Source organism: Muntiacus reevesi, chromosome 3 (genome assembly GCF_963930625.1).
Source record: "Muntiacus reevesi chromosome 3, mMunRee1.1, whole genome shotgun sequence".
Lineage (NCBI taxonomy): Eukaryota > Metazoa > Chordata > Mammalia > Artiodactyla > Cervidae > Muntiacus > Muntiacus reevesi.
This window is the reverse complement of record NC_089251.1, coordinates 144,118,183-144,134,575: the sequence shown is the minus strand read 5'-3', so window position 1 is coordinate 144,134,575 and position 16,393 is coordinate 144,118,183.

Sequence of the window (16,393 nt, the reverse complement as noted above, 5' to 3'; positions counted from 1 at the left end):
CCTCTCCATCCCATCCCTCTGGGTCTTCCCAGTGCACCAGCCCTGAGCACCCGTCTCATGCATCCAACCTGGGCTGGTGATCTGTTTCACCCTTGATAGTATACTTGTTTCAATGCTGTTCTCTCTGGACATCCCACCCTCGCCTTCTCCCACAGAGTCTAAAAGTCTGTTCTGTACATCTGTGTCTCTTTTTCTGTTTTGCATATTGGGTTATCGTTACCATCTTTTAAAATTCCATATATATGCATTAGTATACTGTATTGGTCTTTATCTTTCTAGCTTACTTCAGTCTGTGTAATGGGCTCCAGTTTCATTCATCTCATTAGAACTGATTCAAATGAATTCTTTTTAATGGCTGAGTAATATTCCATAGTGTATATGTACCACAGCTTCCTTATCCATTTGTCTGCTGATGGGCATCTAGGTTGCTTCCATGCCCTGGCTATTATAAACAGTGCTGCGATGAACATTGGGGTACACATGTCTCTTTCAGATCTGGTTTCCTCGGTGTGTATGCCCAGGAGTGGGATTGCTGGGTCATATGGCAGTTCTATTTCCAGTTTTTTAAGGAATCTCCACACTGTTCTCCATAGTGTCATTGAAACCTTTAAAAAATAGACCGTTAGGGATGGGATGGAGAGGGAGGTGGAAGAGGGGATCAGGAAGGGAAACACATGTAAATCCATGGCTGATTCATGTCAATGTATGGCAAAAACCACTACAATATTGTAATTAGCCTCCAACTAATAAAAATAAATGGGGAAAAAATAAAAATTAAAAATAGACCATTGAGTGTTTTTAGATAGCCCCTAGCCCTCTCCTCCCAGTGCTTAGGTTGATCAAACCTAATCAAAAACAGTCACTTTCAGCTGTTGAGAAAAGTAAACAGGTTTTCATCAGTTCCTTTGAACCATAAAATCATTCATTCATTCAACAAGGGTTTTATTGAGCTTTAACTAAGGCCTAGGAACATAAAGACAAGATGGTTCCAGCCCTCAAAAAGCACATGGTCATATTACCTTATGTAAAATAGATCGCTAGTGGGAAGTTGCCGTGTAGTGCGGGAACTCAACAGTGTGCTGGGACAACCTGGAAGGATGGGTGGGAGGTTCAAGAGGAGAGGTCATGTATACTTACGGCTGATTCACATTGTTGTGTGGTGGAAACTAACACAGCATGGTAAAGCAATTATCCTCCAAATTAAAAAAAAAAAAAGCACGTGGTCTAGTGAATAAAGTTGGCAAAGAAATCACAATTGGAACACTGTACAGAGTCTATTCCCAGATCAGGATAGCCTCCCCAGAGGAGGGGATTTTGAATGTTCACGGACAGAGAGGAGCTAGCCAGATGAAGAAGGAGGAAACAAGCATTCCAGACAAGGGCAGGTATAGAGGCACGAAAGAGCACAATGCCTTGGAGGTTCTACAGGTTGCTTCATATTGTCAAGACAGGTACAGGGAAGGGTCAAAGAGGTGAGTGGAAAAGGCAGAAGGATCTCTTCAACAAAGGGGCTCATGTGCTAAACTGAGAAGTTTGAACTTGATACTTTGGGAAATAATAAATAATACCAAAAATCTTTGGAGTATTTTAATTAATAAATTGGAGAAGGAAATGGCAACCCACTCCAACATTCTTGCCTGGAGAATTCCATGGACAGAGTAGCCTGGCAGGCTATCGTCCATGGGGTCTCAAGGAATCAGACATGACTGAGCAACTAACACGCACACACACAATTAATAAATAAAAATATAAAATATTTGGAATATTTTAAGTGTCAGAACAACTGGGTTAGTGTTTTGAAGACCAACAAATCCAGACTAGGGGCATGAGTATGTTAGGAGGGGATGGCAACATCCCAGAAAAGCTATGTTGTTAGTCTCCATAATGGCAGAGGCAAGGAAATGGTGAGCAGGGATCAGATGGCAGAAATACTAAGGAGGTGGGATTCACAGACTTTGATGTATGATTAGGTATGAGCAAGTAGATGAGAGGGGGACACTTAAGATGACCCTCAGGATTCTGGTTTGGGAGACAGACTGGGTGGCAGAGGTGGCCTTCTCTGAAATAAAGACCACAGAAAGAAGAGCAGATCTCAGGGGACTGGCTGGATATCTGTGCAAGAAACAGCAGCTTCATACATCCAGGCAGCTCAAAGGATCTCAGTCAAAGTGTGTTTTTTGGAACTCTAGTTCTACAGGATTTTAGTAGGTGTGATTCCAAACAATAAAAATTCTCTCTAATCAAATAAAGAAGAAATGTTAAAGTTTGATGGGTTTCTAAACTGGAGGGGTTTTCAGTAGTGTTAATATGTTAATATGAGCTGAGAACTTCTAAGAGGTAACTGTTCTTTCAGAAATTTGAAGTGTTTCCCTAATGTATTTGACCTTGAGATGCTTTTTTCAATGGGATATCTCACAGGACATGTGTTCAATAGAACAGACCTTGGGGAATGCTAACCTAAACAAGACTTTTGGTTTATAGTAGAGAAAACTCTATGGACCCTCCAGCTGAAGTGACTTGCCCAAAGTTAAATAACCATTGCTGGAAGATATGGTCTAGAATCCATATCTTCTGACATCACTCACATGTTGTTTGTACTGCCTAATGCTTAATAAATTGCAAACTCGTTCCAGTACCTTCAACCAATCCTGGCGGGGGCGGGGGTGGGGGGTGGGGGAGATTCTATAAAAGAATTATGAAATACATCCTTTCAAATGAAGTTTCAAATCAGTAGTTTTTTAAGCGATGCTAATTTTGAATGATAACTACTTTGCGCTCTGCTCAGTTGTTCAGTCATGTCCAGCTCTTTTCGACTCCAGGGGTTGTAGCCTGCCAGGCTCCTCTGTCCATGGCGATCCTCCAGGCAAAAATATTGGAGTGGGTTGCCATGTTTTTCTCCAGGGGATCTTCCCAACCCAGGGACTGAACCCCGGTCTCCTGCATTGCAGGAGAATTCTTTACCATCTGAGCCACCAGGGAAACCCAATTACTACTTTAAGTAAGATGAAAAGATTTGTACATCGGAAAAGTGGGGCAAATTATTACCTTAGTATTATCTTCCTGATAATTCAGCAGGAGCCTTATAGAATGAAATCACCTAGCCAAATAGGACATTCTTTTGAATAAAATAAACTTTCAGGAACAGATAGAAATATTAAAAGTCTCCCCAGAAATTTCAGTGTTGATCCGCCCTCTCCTTCACACTGAATGAAAGGACAGGTTCTAGAATGTGCTGGGACTTTGAAAATCCACACCAGATTTTGACTTCCTCTCTGGCACAGTTCCCCTGATTCTGAAAACTCTTAATAGCTAATGGTTGGGAAGGTTTTTAGATCCTAATTTCATAATCCTATTTCCCAGAGGAGAAGCTTTAGTACTTCCTATTCTTAGAAAAACAAGACAAATTGTTTGTTCCCAAGAGACTTCTTGGGACCATAGGACAGCTTTCATTTTAAGAGTAGTTTCTATAGACAATACTTTTGAAACTTATTATCGCCGTCAATTTATGTTTCAGCAATATCGTAAAGTATTTGCTTCATTTCCAAATGCTGTATTCATTTTTAGAAGGCAGACCAAGGACCATCAGACCAAGGTCCATCACCAATGGACCAAGGACCATTCATTAGGATTATGAATAATTTTTTTTTTTTACTTAAAGAATAAGCAGTTGCAAGCAATGAAAAGAGTGCTTATTAATTAATTAACATGTCAGAACTATTTCCTTAGTGTTCACTATGTCCCCAGCTCTGTTGTATCACTTTAAGGAGCACTGGAGAAATACAAAATACAGTCTCTGATTTTCTAAAATGACCCCACCCATTGTTGGCAAGGATGAAAAGAAACATGCTCATATCCTGCAGGTGGGAATATAAACTGTTACAACCTTTTTCTGGAGGGCAGTTAAACACTAGACAAAAATACCGTGAAATGTGCATATCTTTGATCAAGCAATTTCTCTTCTATAAATTTAATTCCAAGGAGTAAGAACAAAACATTAGCTAGGGTATTACGGGATGTTGGCAAATAATTGGAAATTCCCTAAATATCCAGCAATGAGTTTATGAAAATGACAATTTCTAAAAGAAGAGTTTTTGATATGGAAAGGTGTTCACAATATGTTAATCAATAAAAAATTACAAACACTATATACAATGTGAACTCATGCAAAAATAAATAGGAAAAATCTAGAAGGAAATACAACAGGAGGACGAAAGTGTTTATTGCAGAGTGGAATGATTATGGTACTTTCTTTTATTTCTTTACCTTTTAATGATGAATGTATTGTTTTTAAAGTGTGGAATGATTATGATACTTTCTTTTATTTCTTTACCTTTTAATGATAAAAGTGTTGTTTTTAATTGGCAATTTAAATGAATGAACTAAATCAATATTTATGAAGATAAATCTCTAAGACACAATGTTGAAGATAACACACAAAGCATATATTAATAAAAATAAAGTTCATTTTAATTTAGAAAAGGATCTCTGTGTTGATGAGAAAGAAACTGTTGAGAGAAGGCAAAGACACATGAAATAATCAGCAAACAATGAAATATTCAGCTCTGAAACAGATGGTAAGTACAGTAGTAGTTATGAGAAGAGAGAAATGTCTAGGGTTGGAGCAGGTTAAGATGACTTCGTGGAAAAAGTGAGATTTAGCTGGAATCTGAATCTGAATGTCAAAGGGAGAGACAGAGAGACATTAATATAAGGTGAGGCAAGAGCCTCGCATGGCCATCCTCCATACATCTCACCTCTATGAGCTGAATAGTAACAGCTGTAGAACACTTGATCTCTGCCTGTAAGGGTGTTTCTGCTCCTTTCATACAAGTGGGATTTACATGCCTTGTATAATATAAATATATAGTAAATGGAGTATTACATATCCTTGGTAACATATATTTTTGAAGTTACACTAGATATTTTTTAAGAATAGCCCTTTGGGGGAGGGGTCATTTTATCTGGAAAATCTGTAGAACTGGACTTTCCCAGATATTTGCCTAGAACAAACACCAACTATTCTGCAAGAGCAGTTATCATAACCTGCCCCTTTGTACATGTTCTGATGTCCACAATCAGACCACAAACGAATTCAACCAATTGGAACTCAGCAATTCTCTGATTACACACGTTACAAAGTGCAATTTTTAAGCCACCAGCTCAATAACTAAACTACCACTACTAGTATTAGCTACACATACTAACTAAAAGAGTGAATGAATTATCTTTAGCGTCTAATAACATACTAAAAAGTTATGCCCATGTCAAAAATGTCTGCGATGGGAAAGAACAGGCCAGACCATGAACGTCCATCCAGTATTCCTTTAGTGTGGAAGTACTGCCAGATCTAGAGTTGCCCAACAGTGGAGGAAAAGGTGTTCCAAATGGGGGGATGGTATAACAAATATATCAAGCAGAAAGAAGCAGGTCATTTTTAGTGGACAATGGGGAAAATGGCTTTACTAGCGCTGAAGTGGTCTATCTAGGAAGAGTGAGATGAAAGAAAGATGGAGTATGAAAGCCCTTGGAGACCAAGCAGCAGGTTTAGGAAACAGTTCTGTAGAGGGAATGATCAAGTCCATTCTTGACTACACCAGCCATGTCCCCAACACTGAGCATTTGCAATTACCCTTCTCTTTGTCTGGAACGTCGTGTCCCCCATCTCTGTCTGTCCTTCCGTTTGTTACAGTTCAAATGTCTCCTCCTTTATCCCCAGTTCCTCTGGAAAATGTTATTGGCTGCAACTCTGTGGTCCCCAAAACTTTCCACGTCGGTACTGGAACTTTTTGTGCATGTGTCTGACTCCTCCATAAGGTCATGAATCCCTCAAAGGGCAGAGACTGTATCTTCTTCACATACGCATTTTCTCCAGCACCTTGCATGGCATCTTGTACCTACAGAAGGTCAGCAATGTTTGTCAAACTAAAAGATGAGAGATATTATTAAGAAACATCTGGCAACACTTTGAAAACTAGGTTAGAGTAACGGCAACAACTAGGGGAGCGCTGGTTGTATTAATCCATGTATGAAGTGATGAGGAATCAGAAAGGAGGGAAAGTAAAATACATTTGGAAAAAACTGAAAGGCACAGTTAACAGAGTGGACAAAGGCATGAAGGAGGGAAAGAGTCCAAGATAACCTCAGGGTGTCTAGGCTGGAAGAATGCTGAGAGCAGATAACTGATATCATTGCTACATCAACAGATAGATACTGAGCACCTCTCAAGTTCAAGGTACTGTGCTGAGTGACAGGGAGGTCATAGGGAAGAGTAAGAGCCATTCTATACCCTAGGAAGTCAAATCATGTTATTTTACCAAAAGCAATTTAGATTCTCTTAGTATTATATTTTTGTCATTTAACCCCTTTTTTTCCTTGATAATTCATTTAGGGGATTGATGAGTGAGTTAAGAAATGATTATCTCCTTTGCTGCCTCATGGTCATATTTGTATGACTCTTTGAGCTGCTTGGGAAAAGTCATTTGAAAAATATGTCATGGAAAAACAAACAAAGCCAACAGATGAATAGCTGGTCACTAGAACATTTGTTCAGTTATGTGCTTTGAGGCAAGGCTATGCCAAAGAACATGACATCACCGAAGTGCTGTCACTGATTTTCATCAGTCATGCTTTTCAAATGTCTCTAATTGTCCCTGCTTCACTGTTCTTTTTGCTACCATCCCTCTCAAGATTTTCATCATCTCAAAGTAGTTTTGCAGAAGTTTGCAGGTTTATCTTCCCCTACTTTCTCTCTTCATCCTTTGAAACATCATGCATAATATGCCCCCCATTACAATGTTTTTATTTGAAAAACACACGCTATAAAACATTAAGTACTGTATGATTCTGATTTTGTTGAAAACAGAAAACCCCAACCCACAAACATACATACATACATTTATATCCATTGCATCACGTATATATATATATATCCACTGTATTTGTTTCCTGTTGCTGCTGTAACAAATTACCATAAACTCGGTGTGGCTCAGACGGTAAAGCATCTGCCTACAATGCAGGAGACCCGGGTTCAATCCCTGGGTCAGGAAGATCTCCTGGAGAAGGAAATGGCAACCCACTCCAGTATTCTTGCCTGGAAAATCCCATGAATGGAGGAGCCTGGTGGGCTACAGTCCAAGGGGTGGCAAAGAGTCGGACATGACTGAGCGACTTCACTTTCACTCTTCACTTTCACTTTCAGTTACTTAAAGCAACACAAAGATATTATCTTACAAATCTGGAGCTCAGAAGTCCAAAATTGGTCTCAGCTGGCTAAAATTAAGGTGTGGACAGAACTGCATTCCTTCTGAGAGTTTTGGGGAGAATCTGTTTCTTAGCCTTTTCTAGTTTGAAGAGGCTACCTAGACTCCTTAGCTCGTGGACCCATCCTCCATCTTCAAAGCCAGAATAATAGCATCTTCTAACCTCCCTCCGTCTCTGACTGCCCCTCCTGCCCCCGTCTTATAAGCGCCATTGTGATTACATCGAGCCCACCCAGATAACTCAGAACCATCCTTCCATCTCAAGATCCTTAACTTCATAACATCTGCAAATCCTTTGTGCCATGTAAAGTAACATATTCACAAATTCTGGGAAGTGGGATGTGGATGTCTTTGGAGGGGAGGGGCATGGTTCTGTCTAACCCACATGCTAACAGGTTGATTATCTCTAGATTAAGAACGTCAAGTGATTTTAATTTGTACTTCTTTGTGTTTGATTACTATCCCCAGTTCTCAAAAATGACCTTGCATTACTTTTTATTCATAGAGAATGATTGATCAAAAGAACTGTAAACGTCACTGTACAGGACATTTGTCATTTCCTGCTCTGTCCTCATCCCTTCTTCTGGAGATAGGATGTTTCTTTGGGAACTACGCCTCCCAATGCAGTCTCCAACTCAACTGTGGAGTTTTAAGGACTGTTGCCAATCATGGTACCTGGTTACCTAGGTTACAGGTGAGAGCATATGATCCCACTGGGATAACCAGAGGCAGGCATTTCCAGTGTTTTTCCCCTTCTTCTTCTTCTTCTTTTTTTTTTAAACCTAGAATTAGAAGAGTAAGAATTTGAATTAGAAGGAAAACTCAATTCTTCTCTGTTGGGAAAGGCAAACCAGAAAATGTTGGTGACTATGAAATCTAATATCACAGAAGCATGAGAGGAAAACAGATCTGAGGCAAACAGAGTGGGAGAATCCTAATGGTATTTGCTTACAAGTTCTGAGGACCAGCGAGCTAAATTTCTCTCCTTACCTAGGCTTAGATGTATAAATCAATAGATTTCTCTTTCTGCCAAAACAGGCTGTTTCTATCATTCGGGCTGTTTCTATCATTTGCAACAAGAGTTAGGTTGAAATAGTTAGGTTAAAATAGTTAAAATAGTTTTTAAGCCTGCAACAATTCCCTGCTGCCTGTTACTGTCTCAAATTAGCTCCTCTGACTGACTTCAAAGCTGTTCATCTATCCCCTCCTTCTCTGCCCCCACTTCTCAACATTGCTTTGCTCTGACTGCCCTTCTCATCTTCCCTTACTCACTTTATGGTGTTTGCTTTCATGGCTTTGCTCTTGTTCTCCTTGTCTGTACTATTTTCACCCCCCCTCCTTATCTATCCAATCCTGTCCAATCTTTCAAGCTACTTCTAGGACAGTCCATGAAATAACCCCCAAATCAGCCAGCAGAGACTCCCTTCTCTGGATGTTTATAGTATGCAAGGTCTCACCATGCATTCAACACCTATATCCACTTTTAATGGTTCAGGGTAACTCCAAATAAATGATAAAACCCATGAAGACAAGAGTTATCCATGTTGTACAATTAGAGCTACCTGTTCATGTTAGTTGATGAAAAAGTGAAAGTGAAGTTGCTCAGTCATGTCCAACTCTTTGCGACCCCGTGGACTGTAGCCTACCAGGTTCCTCTGTCCATGGGATTTTCCAGACAAGGATACTGGAGTGGATTACCATTTCCTTCTCCAGGAGATCTTCCCAACTCAGGGATTGAACCCAGGTCTCCCAAATTGTAGGCAGATGCTTTACCGTCTGAGCCACTAGGGAACTTCCTAGTTGATGAAATTACACATTAAGCCAGAGCTCAGAAACATCAAGGTACAGTCCTTCTTGGAAAAAAGCACAGTGGACACAGTGAATATTTATAAGTTAGGTATAGTCTGGTACCAGAGAAGGCAATGGCAACCCACTCCAGTGTTTTTGCCTGGAGAATCCCAGGGACGGGGAGCCTGGTGGGCTGCTGTCTGTGGGGGTCACACAGAGTCGGACACGACTGAAGTGACTTAGCAGCAGCAGCATAGTCTGCAGGTACATCGGAGGACAGTTTCATGATGTTAAGTTGCCACCCTTATGTTGTGTGTTTTCTCATCTTTTTCACAAAGATTATTTAAGAATGGAAAGTAAGATTTGGTGGGAAATAATGAAGAAGCCAGAATCATTTAGCCATGAGAAAAAATAAAAATGGAAGCAAACCTAATAGCGATCTTAACATTTATGAAAATTTGCTATACAAAAGGTAGGGTTTTCCTCTCTTGGAGTTAAGATTGAGGTAGGGAATAAGGATATAATCCTCTAATGAAATTAAGGTGTGCCTAGATAGACTTTTCACCATAAGGGTATCAAACAATGAAATGAATTCTGAACTTTGTATAATGTGGGGCTTCACCAGTGGCTCAGTGGTAAAGAATCTGCCTGCAATGCAGGAGCTGCAGGAGCTGCTTGTTTGATCTCTAGGTCGGAAAGAGTCCCTGGAGGAGGAAATGGCAACCCATTATAGTATTCTTGCCTGGAAAATTAAGTGGACTGAGCAGACAGGTGGGACACAGTTCATGTGGTCACCAAGAGTTGGAGGTGACTGAACACACAGATAGATTTTTCACCATAAGGATGTCAAACAGTGAATTCTGAACTTTGTATAATGTATTTCTAAAGGTGAGGAGTTGAAAAAGATGAGCATAAAATTTTAAACACCAGGAAAATCCTCTAAGGATCATAGTCTCATTGAAAATAAATTAAACTTGAGGACTTCCCTGGAGGTCCAGTGGAAGAATCTGCCTGCCAATGCAGGGGACATGGGTTCGACCCCTGGTCTAGGAAGATTCACATGCCGTGGGTCAACTAAGCCTGTGTGCTGCAAGAACTGGGCCCACGCTCTGGAACTCAGGTGCTGCAACTACTGAAGCCCATGTGCCTAGAGCCTGTGTGCCCAGGGCCTGTGCTTCCCAACAGAAGTCACTGCAATGAGAAGCCCATGCACCATAAGGAAGAGTAGCCCCCACTCGCTGAAACTAGAGAAAGCCTGCACAGCAACAAAAACCCAGGGCAACCAAAAATAAATTAATTAAAAAATAAATAATTAAAATACTATTTTAAAAAAATTTAAATAAAAGTTTGAAGCCGTGAACCAATATTAGAGAGAATACCTAACTGTCCTCCATAAGTAACTGAAAGCACTTGTAACAAGTTTCATCTTTCCTTTTCTATCTCGGGAATCCATTTTGGCCTGAATTTTGAGTGGGAAAAAAAAAAGTCATATTGGCATCAATGCTTTCCATCATGAATAGAAAGTAGTTCTTCATAGTATTTTCATTCATTGTTCTTGTCATTACACTGTATTTTATTTTATTTTTTAATTTTTTTTCATTTATTTTTATTAGTTGGAGGCTAATTACTTTACAATATTGTAGTGGTTTTTGTCATACATTGACATGAATCAGCCATGGGTTTACATGTATTCCCCATCCCAATCCCTCCTCCCACCTCCCTCTCTACCCATTCGCTCTGGGTCTTCCCAGTACACCCGGCCCGAGCACTTGTCTCATGCATCCAACCTGGGCTGGTGATCTGTTTCACCCTTGATAGTATACATGTTTCAATGCTGTTCTCTTGAAACATCCCACCCTCGCCTTCTCCCACAGAGTCCAAAAGTCTGTTCTGTACATCTGTGTCTCTTTTTCTGTTTTGCATATAGGGTTATCATTACCATCTTTCTAAATTCCATATATATGTGTTAGTATGCTGTAATGGTCTTTATCTTTCTGGCTTACTTCACTCTGTATAATGGGCTCCAGTTTCATCCATCTCATTAGAACTGATTCAAATGAATTCTTTTTAACGGCTGAGTAATATTCCATGGTGTATATGTACCACAGCTTCCTTATCCATTCGTCTGCTGATGAGCATCTAGGTTGCTTCCATGTCCTGGCTATTATAAACAGTGCTGCGATGAACATTGGAGTGCACGTGTCTCTTTCAGATCTGGTTTCCTCGGTGTGTATGTCCAGAAGTGGGATTGCTGGGTCATATGGCAGTTCTATTTCCAGTTTTTAAAGAAATCTCCACACTGTTTTTCATAGCGGCTGTACTAGTTTGTATTCCCACCAACAGTGTAAGAGGGTTCCCTTTTCTCCACACCCTCTCCAGCATTGATTGCTTGTAGACTTTTGGATAGCAGCCATCCTGACTTGCATGTAATGGTACCTCATTGTGGTTTTGATTTGCATTTCTCTGATAATGAGTGATGTTGAGCATCTTTTCATGTGTTTGTTAGCCATCTGTATATCTTCTTTGGAGAAATGTCTATTAGTTCTTTGGCCCATTTTTTGATTGGGTCATTTATTTTTCTGGAATTGAGCTGCAGGAGTTGCTTGTATATTTTTGAGATTAATCCTTTGTCTGTTACTTCGTTTGCTATTATTTTCTCCCAATCTGAGGGCTGTCTTTTCACCTTGCTTATAGTTTCCTTTGTAGTGCAAAAGCTTTTAAGTTTCATTAGGTCCCATTTGTTTATTTTTGCTTTTGTTTCTAATATTCTGGAATGTGGGTCATAGAGGATCTTGCTGTGATTTATGTCGGAGAGTGTTTTGCCTATGTTCTCCTGTAGGAGTTTTATAGTTTCTGGTCTTACATTTAGATCTTTAATCCATTTTGAGTTTATTTTTGTGTATGGTGTTAGAAAGTGTTCTAGTTTCATTCTTTTACAAGTGGTTGACCAGTTTTCCCAGCACCACTTGTTAAAGAGGTTGTCTTTTTTCCATTGTATATCCTTGCCTCGTTGTCAAAGATAAGGTGTCCATAGGTTCGTGGATTTATCTCTGGGCTTTCTATTCTGTTCCATTGATCTATATTTCTGTCTTTGTGCCAGTACCATACTGTCTTGATGACTGTGGCTTTGTAGTATAGTCTGAAGTCAGGCAGTTTGATTCCTCCAGTTCCATTCTTCTTTCTCAAAATTACTTTAGCTATTCGAGGTTTTTTGTATTTCCATACAAATTGTGAAATTATTTGTTCTAGTTCTGTTACACAGTATTTTAGAAGTTGAACAAACAATGTGGATGCCACTCTTCCAGACAATTCCTTTCCAAACCCTTTCTCTTAGAGACCAGTGCAGAAGTTGGACACTAAGTATTATTGAAGGCAAGAAAAAGTATATGTGGTGGGGACTTCCCTGGTGGTCCAGTGACTAAGACTCTGCCCTCTCAATGCAGGGGGACCCACATTCAATCCCTGGTCGAAGAACTAGATCCTCAACATGCTCAAGAGTCTACCCAGGTGGTGCCAGTAGTAAAGAACACGCCTGCCAATGCAGGAGATGCAAGAGATGTGGGTTTGCTCCCTTGGTCAGGAAGACCCCCTGGAGGAAGGCACAGCAACCCAGTCCAGTGTTCTTGCCCGGAGAATTCCATGGGCAGAGGAGCCTGGCGGGCTACAGTCCATGGGGTCGCAAAGAGTCAGACATGACTGAAGTGACTTAGCACTCGGACACACAGGAGCACCATGTGCTCAGGGAATGAATGCTGTCTGACCTCAGGGAACGAATAAGATGAATGAGAGGAAGGAAATGGTTATTTGAATAAATAGGGAAGGTTTGAGCAATGATATAGGCTGTATATTTAAATGCATACCAGTGCCCCGAATGCTGCGTGTGTATTTTGAGGTCACATTCTCAGATGAGCACAGTTAGTTCTTCTGTGAGCTTCACCACAGTAATCAAAACTGGGCTTTTTCTAAAGAATACCAGTTGTTGGCGAAAGGGACTGCTACCCTATTTCAGTGGGGGAAGGAGGTGTAGCTTCCTTTCTGTGCTTTTTGGCAGTCAGAGCCAAATGTTCTGGCTATAAATCTCAATTCTCAAACTAACGTGCAAAAGATATCACATTTATTTGTTTTCTTGGGTTAATTTTGACTTGGATACTCCCCTCCACTAAGTAAGAAATGCAGCCTCAGTTATTCCTGGGGTTCCTCTCCCCTGCAGTTCCCAGCACCCTGCTAGGGAAGTACGGAGGCCTCACACAGCCTCCAAGCCACAGGGAGGTCCCTTCTGTCATCCGCCCACGTCGGGTTCTGCGGAGGCTCCCGCTGCCTTCGTTCCAAGTCCCTCAGGCTTAGGATTCTGTGGGTTTCACTCAGTCCTCGGGGACTTGAGTCTTGGCTGATCTGGAAACATGTAGTCATGTCCTCAGGTTACTCAAAGGGGAAAGAGGGCAGGGTGCACAGACATATCTCATTTTCCTCAGGGAAAATACCCTTTTCCCTCAGAGGCAAACCCAGTTAGTTCTCTTTTCCCTCAGGAAATTAATACCAAGAAAAGGAAGTACCTTGCAGACAGCTTCCTGCTTTCCTCCTTATGACGCGTGAATATTCCCTCCAGGCAAAGAAGCAGGGACCTGCTTCTTTCCTGAATTTAGGATGTAAAAAGAGGAAAACAATCAAGGATTGAGTATACACAACTGTCAGATTGCCCAATACACATTGTCAGATTGCCCAAGCTTACTTAGCTGACTGAGAATTTTTTGCCTGAAGCCTTCAGGCAAGAGGGCCAATCGCTAGAAAGCTTCTTGGTATCTCCCCTCTTCTAGAAATTCAATCAGAAATTCTGACCGAGGAGGAAAAATTGAAGATCAGAGAAGTGAGGAAAATGCATGCATGGAATCATTTCCATAGTTCATGTCTACTCATACAAGATTTATTCCAGTAGGAAAAATGTTAGAATCATGAGCACTTATAGGTCAATAGATAAAGTTAGGCTATTTCAAAAGTGATTTTGTCCTTTGAGAGCCTGATTCTCCCTTAAAAATGTTGAAGTGAAGTGAAAGTGTAAGTCACTCAGTTGTGTCCAACTCTTTGCAACCCCATGAGCTATATCCTGCCAGGCTCCTCTGTCCATGGAATTCTCCAGGCAAGAATACTGGAGTGGGTAGCCATTTCCTTCTCCAGTTAAAAATGTTGATGAGAAGCTAATTTAGAGAGTTACATTGTAAGAAGAATCACCATGAGATTGTAGGAAGTCCTTCCACATTCTGTTTAACTCATTCATTGATTTTTTTTCCTCTAAATTAATTTGGTAAACAGGAAGGCAAGTCACTAGCAGTAGTTTCTTCACCGATATATTTGCAACCTCTATGGTAACTTTGGCTGTATAATTACTGTTTTTCTTTTTACTAGAAACACAAGAGTTGACAAAGGGAAACATAGGAATCTCATTTTGTCTAAAGATTTCATATTCTCTGTTCCTCTGCTCCAGTTTTGGATACATTTATGTCTGTGATAGCAATGCTAAGTACAAGTTATAATTAGAATATCATGGTAATGTAGAATGAGTAGTGTGTGTGTGTATATATATACACACACACACATACTCTAGAGATTCTTTGCTGTTACCACAACAAATAGTGGGAACTCACAAGGGCCTCTTACGCATTTTTCTATTTGAAGGGCTATCCATGTAGAATATTTGTCAAAACTCTAAGTGAAAGATCTTTTTCCTAAATATTTTTTACCATCTTTCCTATTTATATTTTATGCTTTTATTTGTGTAACAGAAACTTTCTTTCCTTTAATTATTGTCCAAAGGGACCTTTAATTAAATATCAGTGTTTGTTTAGAATGTCCCTTAGCTAGGTCATAATTCCTTAAATTTATTCTAGAGGAAGACATATGTACACCTGCCATTGATTATCGATGTCTATGTATCATGGTTCATAGAATCAGGGACATTAAAACTGCATGTACAGAAGGCCAACAGAAAAGTTTTTAGCTCTCAGTGTAATACGAGGATGTGTGTCTGTCTCTTTGTTTAAGGCTCTAGGAAGTAGGGAGAAATATCTTTTTCCTCCAGCATTCTCTAAGCAGGAGAGCAACAGAAAAACATGTCACCTTCATGCAGATTTTATCACGTAAAAATGTGTACTCCTAGAGTGTCGTATAGAACAAAGAATTATCATGAATGATTCCATCTGAATTTCTGGCATTGCCTAACCTTCTCTGGGGGCTTCTCTGATGGCTCAGCAGGAAAAAATTCACCTGCAATCAGGAGACACAGGAGATTCAGGTTCAATCCCTGGGTTGGGAAGATCCCCTGGGGGAGGAGATGGCAATCCACTCTAGTATTTTTGCCTGGAAAATTCCATGGACAGAGGAGTCTGGCAGGCTACAGTCCATGGGGTCACAGAGAGTCGGACACAACTGTGTGATGCAACCTTCTCTCGCTCTAATCCATGTCTACCCTAGACCTGAGCATTCATTTGGGAAAAACTTATTGAGGGCTTACTATGTATTAGGTATATTCCTAGAGACATAGAAGCAAAGGCAGTCTAGGACTGAAAAGCGAAGTTGTCTCTGAGACTGGTCATGATGAGAGCTCAGCTCTGCCACTTCGCTGGGCCTGAGGAGTAGGGGCAGGGGGCTTAGAGTTGCAGACCAAGCATCTAGTGCAGAGTAGGTTCTCGGAGGATGAGCCCAGCAAAGGTGATGGTGGGAACCTGTTCATCAGTCTCCCGAGAGTGACAACTATGTAGTCATGAAGAGTGATGAACAGAATCCCAGGGAGGTGGTCAGCAGAACAGAGACCTGGAAACAGATTGCACAGTTATGGGTCTAGAGTTCGATGCACTGTTCTAGTTCCAAGAAAGACAAGAGCAAGATAGATCCCAGACCTAGAATAACTAGAGTGGGAACTACAGAAGATACTGCTGCTTGCCACCAAAAAGCTTCCCTCCCTGGCAGTCAGGAGGTGGCCGTATGGTCCAATTCCAAAGCAAGACATATTATGAGATATCTGTTGGGACAGGCTTTGGGGAATTATTTTGCCTTCCTGATAATTAGGGCTAAGCATTACTGGCAAGAACCTTGTCTTCCTTTTGTTTTCTAGTCTTGAATACAAGCATGCTGCAAGCTACATCAGTATATAATGATCAAAGGCAATATGCTAAGAATGGTGGAACAAGAAGAGAGAAACAGGTTGAGTCTTTGATATTGTACAGCCACAGTTCCAGCCTTAGATGTCCTGCCTCCAGATTTATTGTAATTAAAACAAACAAAAACAGATAAACAAAATATACTTTTTTTGATTAAACTGTTGGGATTTTTGTTGCTTATGCATTGTGAACTGA